This window comes from Phyllostomus hastatus, unplaced genomic scaffold (genome assembly GCF_019186645.2).
Source record: "Phyllostomus hastatus isolate PE091 unplaced genomic scaffold, TTU_PhHast_1.1 phas_scaffold_1066, whole genome shotgun sequence".
Classification (NCBI taxonomy): domain Eukaryota; kingdom Metazoa; phylum Chordata; class Mammalia; order Chiroptera; family Phyllostomidae; genus Phyllostomus; species Phyllostomus hastatus.
Genome location: NW_025334004.1, coordinates 24089075 through 24100841, shown reverse-complemented (window position 1 = coordinate 24100841; position 11767 = coordinate 24089075).

Below are 11767 nucleotides of genomic sequence, written 5' to 3'. Positions count from 1 at the left end.
CGGAGTTTCCCTGATTTCCTGTCGGAAGCACGAAGCTCGGACCCGGGCCGAGCACACAGTGTTCAACTGGCCACCTGGGCTTCCAGAAAATCGTCCTTCCAAGAGAATGGACACGGGTGCCCAACGCTTTGCTGGGGCTCTTTGTCTTTGGGGACTAGGAGACTCCGAAGACGGCCAGAGGAAAGAAAGAAAATCTGTGGAGCTGAAATCAGCGGCAGTTAAAGACCTGCAAGACATGAAGCAGGAAGCAGCTGCTCCAGCAGCAGCCCCTGGAGTGAGCTGAGCAAATGCCACCTGGCTGCTGGCACGTTTGTACGTCACTCTGCTGGAGCCCCTGCCCTGATCCTGACTCGTTGGTGCCCTGCTCCTGGGGTGTGGGTAAGATCAAAGGAGATGATGCACTTAAAGCACCGAATAATAGCCCTGGCACAGAAAAGGCACCCAGCGAAGAGGTAAGAATCATGGCATATTCTGCAGCCATTAGGATACATCTTAAAAATGAGGTTAGCCCTGGCTGGCATAGCTTGGTGGATTGAGCTCGGGCTGCGAACCAAAGCATCGCAGGTTCGATTCCCAGTCAGGGCACATGCCTGGTTTGCAGGCCACGGCCCCCAGCAACCACACATTGATGTTTCTCTCTCTTTCTCCCTCCCTTCCCTCTCTAAAAATAAATAAATAAATTCTTTTTTTAAAAGTCTTAAAAAAATGAGGATAAATCTTAAAAACCTAGTTGAGTGAAAAAAGAAAGAGACAGATATATAACACAGTACCATTGTATAGACTGATGATACCAGTTTGCACAGTCTGTAAGAACACATACAAATAAATTAGCACCCCGCCAACATGCTAGAATAATTACCTATGGGGGAGGAGCAGGATGGGGGAGTGATCAGTGAGGAAACAGAAACGGGAGATAAATACTCAAAACCAGAGCAGGCACGGAAGACCGTCACAATGAAAATGGGGCAGGATCAGAGAAGTGTAATTTACTCCACTCCCTGCATCTGAGGTTAAAAATAAAAAGATAATAATAGTTATTATTAATAACCCTAGACCTTCGCCAGCTTTTCAACTGCGAACTGTTGGAATATCCTTCAGATGGCCCCCTCCTGGTCTTGCGCGGGCAGGGGAGCCCTTTTCTCCAGCTTTCTGGCTGATTTAACACACCAGGGAACCAGTATACAAAAAGGCCCGCGGCTTTCCTGTGTAGCCATTCCGGACTTCAGAGCTAAATTCCCGTCGGTTCTACACATGTGATTTCATCTAAGAAACCGGAGCCAGGTTGGAAACGGACACAGAAAGAAAGGTGATTTATTATATTGTTATTCTCCCTTACAAGCGTGGGGTCGGCTGCCTCTTTTTGTCTATTGGTTTAAGGCAAGAACGACGTACCATGGTCATCATTATCAGGTCCCTTCACAGGCACGCTCTGGCCACGTGGTTGCAGCAGCCTCGCGCCCTCCCCCTCCCTATGCACAGGGAGTCGTCGTGGCGACTGGGCGGTGCGAACTCTCGCCCTTCGCTGGGCTAGTGCTGGCACAGCAGAAAAGAGAGGATCGAAAAATGTTTGGATTTCAAAGGTAACGGAAGGAAGCTGGAAAACAACTGCTCGCTAAGCCCGCGAGGTTTGGTGAAGACAGGTGCAGAGTTGCATTTTCCCGCTGACCGCTGAAAGAGTGCGGCTAGGATGGAGCCTTTTTCCTCCCTTTTCAAGGTGAGCACCACGCGTTAGCACGATCGGTGCTCTCGGGAAAGCAAGACAAATGGATCTCGGGGGTTAGGTTTGTGCTTCCACTATCCGTTCTAGGACTGAAAATATGTTCCCGCACCACGTTTTCTGCTTGTGCCGACCATACTCACTTCTGCGAACTACTGCATGTTCGCAGTGGCACTGGTTTCATGACTAAGGCAAACTCGGTCTTAGCAGCTGATGAAGGACCCTATCCTGCCATCTGCAACAGGGCTGGCCACTGTCTCCCTGGAGAGACATCTCACTGCCTGGGTTTCATGACAAAGTCCTGTCCCTATTTTGTCTTCGAGGGACTCTCTCTTGAATGGCTCATTCTGTTCGACTTTCTCCTCCCACCTGGCAAATCAGTGACATTCGCCTGTTGTCAGTCCATGTGCAGACATAGCACCAGAATCTGGGAGGGAGCAGAGCTTGAAGACAGAACAGCACCTTGTCCCATTGCTTTGGGCTCAGTCACAGTATCTCGTGTGACCTGGATAATACGTAACATTCGGGGAGGATACAAAGTCCTCTGAAGGGCGTGTGAGCTGTTCAGGAAGTCTAAGAAACTTTGCTCTACCTGTAGGTATTTTTAACGGTTTAATTCCCAGGCAGGAATCAGCCCACTATCTCTGCTGTGGGTAGGTCTCTCTTCTCCTTACTCCTTCCTCACTGGTCTCTGTCATTATTACACCTTTAACTTTTCCTTCTGTGCAAACACTCCCAGGTCCCCAGTCCAGAGGCTTTTTGCTTTTCGTCAGTGAGTGTCTTCTGCAAGCATCTGTCTGGAAACTAAAACGTGGGTTCTAGGGTCAGACTGCCTGGGTTCATATCTTAGCTCTGCACCGGTCAGCTGGTGTAACCTTAGGCAAACTACTTAATGTATCTGTTCTCCATGCCATCATCTGGAAGACAGGGACATGGCACCTACCTCGGGGGGGGGGGGGCTGCTGTGAGATTAAATGGGGGTAACACGGCACTGGCATGCAGTAAGTGCTCAATAAGTACTTATTGCTTTCCTGGCCTTCAGCCTGGAATAGTGCACATGCCCAACAAATCTTGCAAATAATTTCAAGTGGTTTCTGAACCCACTCTTTGGAAGAGCACCCACAAACTCAAGTTCTCCAGGTCCAGCAATCACCTCTGTTTCTATCTGACTAGGCCCCTGGGCAGCACTGAGTGGTCTCTCCTTCCAGAAATATGCTTGGTCCTTGGACCCTCAGGAGGCCGCTCTCCCAGGGCTTTCCTCCTACCGGCTCTGGTTTAGGATGACTGAGGGCTCAGCTTCCCCACCTACCCTCTCCGAGAATGGTGGCCTGGTCCCACAGTGTTAGACCCCCGTCATACCCTGAAGACTGTCAGCTCATCAGCCCCCGTCTCTCCTTGAGACTCGCCCACCTGCCGACTGGAGCGAACAGTTGGCAAACCAGCCTAGGCACAAAGGAGTCTTCATCTCCTTGGGAATCCCAAACCTGCCTCGCACCCAGTCTCACCCCTGCCGGACACCCTTCCGAAAGAGGAAGGAACCCACGGCGGGAGTGCAGTCAGTAGGTGTGTGGGGCTAGGATTGGAGCTGTGCCCTGGGAAAGGTGAGCAGTGGGCACACACCAGTTCTCTCGGCAAGGACTGGGGTGGGGAGGAAGGGCGCCTTGGTGCCAGTGGCCAAACTCAAGGCACGTGAGACCGGCAAGGTTAGGAGACAGCGACCAAGTTCAGGGCAAACAACAGGGAGTGTTCTGAGGCCCCCAAAGCACGTGCATGTTGCTGCCTGTCACTGCACAGGTGTGGGAGAAATAAGACTCTTTTGCAAGAGAGAGTTTTGGGGGAAGCCAAATCACAGTTAGAATGCAACGTCGCAGAAAAGAGGAGAGTCATCACAGGTGCTTATAACCAGGCATCATTTTCCCATCCTCTACATTCTCATGGTCCTATACAGATATAGATTCCTTTCCACTCACTAAAATGATAAGCTATCTCAAACATGCAGAAATTTATAGACTAACGTTGTAGATATCCTCATACCTACCACCCGGCTTTAACGTGTGCACCTTTTCAGTGGCACCTGCTATGTTGTCCTTTTACACACTTTATTTTCTTTTCTTGCATTATAGAAAAGTGCCTAGGGCGGCAGCTCACTCTTCTCTTTGTATCTGAGAAGCCCTTTACACTGCGTTTTACATACATCAGGTCCCTAATATTTGCTGAATTGAACTGTGTTCCTGAAAGGCCTGGGAGACCTTCAGGAAAAAGAAAAGCGTGGCAAGCAGCATAAACTCTTCTTACAGATTGGAGAGGCTGCAGCTATGTTTAAGGTATATTCATTCAGAAAGAACCCCTGGGAAGGAAAGGACAGTGGCTGTGTCCGTAGCATATGACAATAAAAACTTGTTTCATTGGCTAACATCCTCGGCTCATGTTTCTGATTCCGGAACCAAAGCCGCCATGACAGCCAACCCAAATCCAAGCTTTTCCTATAGGCAATCCATTTCTGTGCCCTCCTGCACACTGAACTCATTTCATTGTTTAGCAGGTTGATGATTAAACAACATTTATGCCCTTGGTCAAGTCCCAGTTTCTTTGACTTCTGCCGTAATGCGTGCCTTTGGCCACAAATCCAGGCAAGTACTGCCAGATGTATTAGAATCCCTACCATATCCCTCCGTAACACAGAGCTGCATCAATGACTTACCAGAACTCCCAGGATTGCCACTAGAATGGACTGGACACCACAGGAAAGGCCTTGGAGTGTATCGGCAAGTTCTCTCATAGCGCTGTTAAGCTCCCCTTGGCTGCTGGGGCGTCGTGTTGCTCCAGGGACAACACCGTGGCCTCAGGGGACCTGGACTGGCTCCCAGAGAGGCGGCCACATGCAACAGTGACTCGGAATCACTCAGACAGCAGGTGCTCTGGCTGCAGGGCCACAGGAGCTTCATCGTGTGAAGCTCAGCCTCTGCTGGCTCGTGTCCACAGTATACCCCTGGATGCCCTTTGATGTACGGGCAAGCTTCCCCCAGGCCCCGCAGCGCTGCCGGGCCGACTTCCTGGGCCCCACCCTGCACGTGGACTTCACGGGCCACAGGTGGGTGCTGGAGGCCTGGATGCATGGTTGCGATGTCAACAACGAGGAGCTCCTCCCCCTCTCCTGTGCATTGTCATTGGCCCCCATCAGCTGTGCTTGGAGGCTAAGGAGCACGGGCGATTACAGAAGTATCGGCCTGTTGTGCTCACCAACCATCAGGTGGGCCGGGCGCCATTGGAAGAGCAGGTCTTGCCCAAGGAGGACAAGCTCGGCCTGCACCCTGATGAAGCCAGGGTGAGACCCTGAGCCCTGGCGGACTGTTGGCCTGGGCTTCGGCTGTGGGCGTGAGTCGGCCTCAAATGTGGAGTGGCCGAAAGAAATCAGGTGCAGAGTGTTCCCTCGCTGGGTTTTCAAATTAGGGGCCTTTCTCCCACCCACTTCGTTCCCTGTTAGCTGGAGCTAATCCCCAGCCTTCTTGGTCCAGGACTTGGGGAGAGCGGAGAGGCCAAGGCTGACTCCTGTGCATCGCCACTGGAGTTAGTAATGACCCTCACACATGAGCAGGCCCCTTTCCGTGGGCCTCACGGTCCCCCTGCCTGCGTGTCACCTTTGCCAGGTGACTCTCAAGCTCTCTTGAGAGTCCTTTTAAACTTTGAGCTTGAATGTTTATACTCTCATTTCCATAAGTAATATGTTTGCTTTAATTTTAACATTATTTTGACATTATCATCTCAAAGGAAACTGGAGAAATAACAGCGGCATCCTGTGTGCCCTTCACCCAGCTTCCCCAGGTGGCGACGCTTTACAGAAGCAAAACTAAACTGGGAGAGGGACACTGGCATGACTGTGGGTGTCACAGGGAAACTTTTGGCAAAAAAAAACCCCTGCTTTTACCATGTACGTGTGGACAGTGATGTTAAAGGGACTCGGAGGGATAAAGGACTGTCTGATCTGGAAACCGCTGTGCAGCCAGGGCCTCCGGGTTGTGCTGTGCTCTGGGAGCCCTGAGAACACAGAAGGCAATGGGAAGGAATAGAAGTGCACGTGGCTGGTACCCAGCCAGGTTAGAGTAATCACCCTTTTCCAATGGAAACATTAGAGGGATGAGGCTAACCCTGTCACCTCACCAAGGTAGCCTGAGACTGGTTAATAAAACAAGCCGATGAACAACCACTATCAGCAGCAGCAACAGCAATGGTAGTGGCAGCTGGGCTGGGTGGCTCAGTTGGTTGGAGTGCCGCCCCATAAGCCAAAAGGTTGTGGGTTCGATCCCTGGTCAAGGCACATACAGGAGGCGACCAATCGATGTTTCTTTATCACATCAATGTTTCTCTCTCTCTCTTCCCTTCCTCTCTCACTAAAACTCAACAAACATATCCTCAAGGGAAGATTTTAAAGATGGTAGTGGCAGCCTCCTTAGTTAGGGTGACAATGGCCATCTGGTTTGTCCTGGGTGGGCCTGGTTTATACCTGTTTATATCTAGTTTATACCCGATCAGTCAATGTCTCTGAATCATTTTGGCACTTGTCTTTCGCTCTCTGAAGCATCTGGGTCCAGGTGGTAAATGACATAGTCACCCTATTAACAGCCCCCCACCTAAACTTTTTTACATCACATGACTACCTTATGTGGATGGGACTTCCATTATTTTTATTTGTGCAGTGTCCTGACAAAGGAATTCAATAAGACTCCCTGCTTTGTCATAGGAAGCCACACTAAGCATCACAAACAAGTCTCCATTTTTGGCAGGCTTTCTGAACATAACACAAACCGCAATAAATCCATTCACCCAGGTGCCGCCATCACAAATTGTGGCGACACAATGTGGCTTCCTTTCCTCGGGGAAGGCGTAAGCCATCACAAAACGATAGGAACCAAAATGTAAATTACACAGTACAAATGTTCAACATTGAAAGCCCAGGACTGTGCTTCCTGCATTGAAGTCAAAACCAGCTTAAATTTCAAAAGCGACAACAAAAATCCAGGATGGCTTTTTTTGTAGACAGGATCTCTCCCTCTTGCTTTTATTTCATCTGCATCAGCCCCCAGAAAAAAAACCCACAACATTAGAATAATAATGAGTAGTTATAACTATATTTTCAGCCCAGCAATTTCAGCCCCGTTCTCAGCAGTAACATTTCATTAGAATCAAACATTTCCTCGATGATTTAAAAACACAATGGAAATCTGGCACTTTGGGAGCTCATGTGAATACAGCTTTAACTTCTTATTTTCCAAAGAAAAATGAGATTTAACATAAAAAAACGAAAGCAATGTCCCTGAGAGTTCTTTAAAAAAAATAAAAAGGAAACTCAACCTGCTGTACACATTAAATAATTCAAATCAATGATCCTTTTAAGCCCTCAGCAATGCATGAACCAATGGGGGAAAGCAATCTAATACTTCATGCATTTAGGGAATTGCATTAGAAAGACTTTTAGTCCGCTCCTGCTTTTATAAATGCAAATATATGCAGAGCAGACAGACGAGGATCTGTACAATTTAGCAGTGATCAAAACTTGTAATTTTTGAAAATGGGACAGATGTCCAGACTCGTTATATTAAGATGCTTCTTATTGAAAAAGAAACCAAACAAACAATCCAATTCCACCTCCTCCTTAAAGAGGACACAAATAAACAACACCACCACAAATTAGAATAAGCTGTATGTCAGCTTCTTTCTTTCATAGATTCCTAAAGTTGAAAGGCAGCTTAGGATAGTGGAATAAATATTTCTTGTATGTGCCACTGCATTTTCCTGTCCCCAAAACACAGAAATGAGGGGACGTTTCCTCATCATTTCCCCATCACAGGTTAAAGGTTAACTTGGCGATTAGCTGGATCTGTGGTTCTGTGTAGTACTCTCTCCTCGAGTTACAGACAAAAAAAAGCAGCCAGACAATCTGCTTTAAACAGTCAATAAATATGTGTGGAAAGAATGCTGTCTTCGTTCACTCAGACTTGTCGAGGGCCCGCTATCTTCTCATACTCGGAACAGCAGGACTCCCAAGGTTTATCTGATGACCCTGAGTGTCTACTATGCGCCAGGCACTGGGGAAATAAGGAAGCAAACTTAGTATCTACTCTCAAAGAACCCACAGTCTGGTGGGGAAGACAAATAAATGCGTAAGTCAGGTGGGGTGCTAAGGATGGCAGTGAGTGTATGCAGGAATGGATGGATGCATGGCAACTGAGGTGAGGATGGATTATTCTGACCGGGCCATCAAAAAAGACGTCGTTGCCCTGGCCGGTGTGGCTCAGTCCCATACACCAAAATGTCATGGGTCGGTTTCCCCATCAGGGCACATGCCTAGGTTGTGGGTTCAGTCTACGGTTGGGGCACATACAAGAGACAACTGACCAATGTTTCTCTCTCATGTCGATATTTCTCTCCCTCTCTCAATCAATCAGCATGTCCTAGGGTGAGAATTTAAAAAAACACAACTTCATTACCATAAACTTTGAGTCTTGAAAAATTGCTGGTGGACAAGGTTGAAAAGCCACCTAGTGAGCAAAGGGGAAGCAAGTACAGAGGCACAGACAGGCCACTGGCAGAGTGGCCGGCACTGAGATGGCATGCGTTCAATCAGATCTTCATGCAAGAATGTCTATATGCCGGGCAGGGTGGGAGGTGCCCAAAATATGGTCCCTGTCACACTGTATAATATAGATGCTAAGGATTTAAACGGAGTGATGTCACCATCAGCTGCATTTCAGAACAGCCCCTCTAAGGGTGAGGTGGGGCATGATGACGCCAGGACGAGACTGGAGGTGTGGAAGCCGAGTTATGGCCGCTGCAATAACGCAGGTAAGGGACGATAGACCCAACCAAGCTTACCCACCATGCGGCCTCTGCTTCATTGTCACACAGCTCCTATGGTCATAGGGTCCATCCTCATTCTGGGCTGGAACCAGCCTCACTCTAACTTGCTATTTTGGGGCCTAGCTCTGCCCTCTGGAGAAATTCAGACGTGAGGAGTCTGAAATGCCGGGTCTGTGTTCATGTGCAATTGCCATCAGTGAAATTCAGATAAATTATTTATATTCTTCTAACAACAAAATAAGCAGCAAAGGCATACATTCCAAATGCTCCTTAAATCTCTTGCCTTAAGCGTTTACTTACAGGAACAGAGGTAAAGGAGGGAAGGTGCTTTTTACAAATCTTATTTTTTAAAACTCGAGCTTCACAGATGTTTGCTAGGTTTTGAAGTCTGTCTTCGCTTTACTTTATAAATGAACCCCTCTTCTGGCTTTTTAGTTGCAGCAAACAGGGGAATGTTTGTCTTCATTCAAGAGAATGGCCATTCTGAGGCACCCAGGCCTCTGCTCAGTGGCCAGTATTTCCCATGACCGAGAGGCAGGACAGCGGGAGAGGTCAGTTGTTAGTGGTTCAACACCCCGGCTCTCTGCTTTCACTTCAGAAATTCTACCCTCTGAACCTACCCCTCTGGGCCTACGACTCTAGGAATCTTGTTGGGAGTTTTAGAAATAGCCCTCCGGCCCAGTCCAATCTGCAGCGCCAGAGCAAGATGGTGGACAGAGGCATCTGTCCCCACCACCGCGGACCCTGGTCAACCAGATGTCTGGTGTGTGGCAATAGCGCTTTCCTATTCAGGGAGGCCAGGGATTAATAACACGCTCCTGAGCTTTGTTCAGGAAACAATAACTAGCATTTTTATGATAAAAGCTTTCAATCATATGTGAAAGAGTAAAATGAACTCATATGCTCTTCTTTGAGATTCGACATCGACATTTTGCCACACTTCTTCCTCTATCCTCTGCTTCCACTTTCTTCCTCACACCCTCCCCCCTTCCTTCCTTCCTCTTTCCTTGCTGTAGTATTTTTAAGCAAATCTCTTACATCATGTTGCTCTACTCCTACATTTCATAGTAACACTAAAAAAAATGGTATTTTCTTATATAACCACAATACCAATATCATACCTGACCAAATTAATAATTATTCTCTAACATCATCTAATATCTCGTTCCCAGCAAAGTTTTAGAACTCTTAAGGCTTCTTTATACTCAGCTTAAATTTTCATCCTATTACTATACATTATACCCCCAGGTATCATACTAAATAATTAAATCTCCTTTTCTAGTATTTACACATTTTAGGTATCTGTATACACTTGTCTTGTTTTGCCTTAGTCTTTGCTCGGCTGAGCTATGCGTATTTAATTCTTTCAAGCTTTCTTTATTAATCAGTGCCATCAGTCCCTTAATCATTGTGGAGCTTTTCTTTGAACGTCGTCCAGCTGGTTTCCATAAGCCCGGCGACAAGCAGCCAGCAGCAGATGCGTTGTTCCCAGGGCCGTCTCCCTGTACCGTCTCTGAATGCTCAGCCCCAAACCACAGCAGCCTGACTCTCTGTCACATTATAACAGAAACAAATGTCTTGTTTTCTGCTTTTATTTCCAGTTATGTTTTTGGCTTTCCAGCATGTGTCTCATTCCCCCCACAGACATCTGTGCTTCGGATCACTCTGGTCCAGATGTAAGAAAAGCAGCCTTTTGGAACCAGAGGCCCAGCTCTGCCACTCTGGCTGTGTGACTCTAGGCAAGTCACCTAGCACTCAAGGCCACTTCGTTCTTCACCAAAATAAGGTGGAGACCGATCCTCCCTACTTCATAGGATCGTTGGCGGGTCAAGGGAGGTGATGGAAATGAAAGGGTTTACACACGTTAATGGGATGTGTGTGTCTACTAAGAATACTGTAGTACACTTCATATATGAAAGATGGATATCTACATTCCCTAAAGATTTGTCTCCTCTTTGCATCAATAAATGGACGGTTGCATCATTTAATTACCTTTGCTGTCAGGAAACTTTTTTCATTCAGCTCAATTCTTCCTACCAAAATAATTTCTCACAAAACATTTTTGAAATGTATACTTTGAATCCATAAACCCTGAAAATTTCAGATTCATTCTTCTCTTACATTTAAATCAGGTATGTGGCATTTGCTTCTGTTTACTATTTGCCAAGTTCGAAGAATCATGTTAAACACTTTACCTGAATGACTTAATTTAGACTTCATAATTTTATGAAGTAGGCACTATTATTATCCCTGCTTTACAAATGAGGAAACTGGGACTTAGGAGAGTTAATTATCTTGCCTGAGGTTAACAGCTGATGACAAGCAGAACTTGGAAAATCTACAACTCCAGAGCCCATGCCCTTGACCACGGGCATGATCGAACATTTGAATAATGATTGGGAACCCCTAGCTAGAGATTAAATTCAACAAACCTACTATATCCTGGACACTTTGGAGAGGTGAAAATGCATCGTTCTTTCTAGGAGACTGATTGGTTGGTTGCAGAGGAATTCAAGGTTGTAAAAAGACAGTAGAATAAATATCGTGGCCCTCTTTATCACAGGCAGCTACCCCAGCTACCCCAACAGTCGAGAAAATGCTATTCATACCAACATTCAGATTCTTTCAAGAAAAACGATTTGATGGCTACGGCTAACCATGTTTTCCTACAATTCCCTGGCCCTCAACTATCTCATAAATCACTGAATACCATCAATTTTCCTTTTAATCAGTCCGTTCAAATATCTATTGTCTGATAACACTCTAGTTGAGAGGGTATTTTTTTACTACCTGAATCCCAGAATACTGCACCAAGCTGTTTTCCCCGGGCTCTCTGCCCTGTATTTCTGCCTCTTCAGTTCTTGCCACACAACTGCCAGATAGTAATTAATGTCCTAAAACGCTTCCATAGGAAACATTACTGAATTCTGGCTTTCAAGGTTCCACACGAGGCAACGCCAATCTGCCTTTACAACCACACGCTGACACGAGGGCTCCTCTCCACCCAGGTGTCCGCCTCCTCTTCCCTGACCCCATGCCTGCACACTGCTGCCTGGGTCAGACAGAGCTCTCCTCCACACCTGAGGCTCTTTCCTCTCTTAAGTCTTTCAATATTACCTACCGTTCAAGGTCCTCCACCTCAATGCAGGTGTCCTGGTCCCTGGGCCCTCCCTCCTCTGGTCTCAGGAGCTCAAC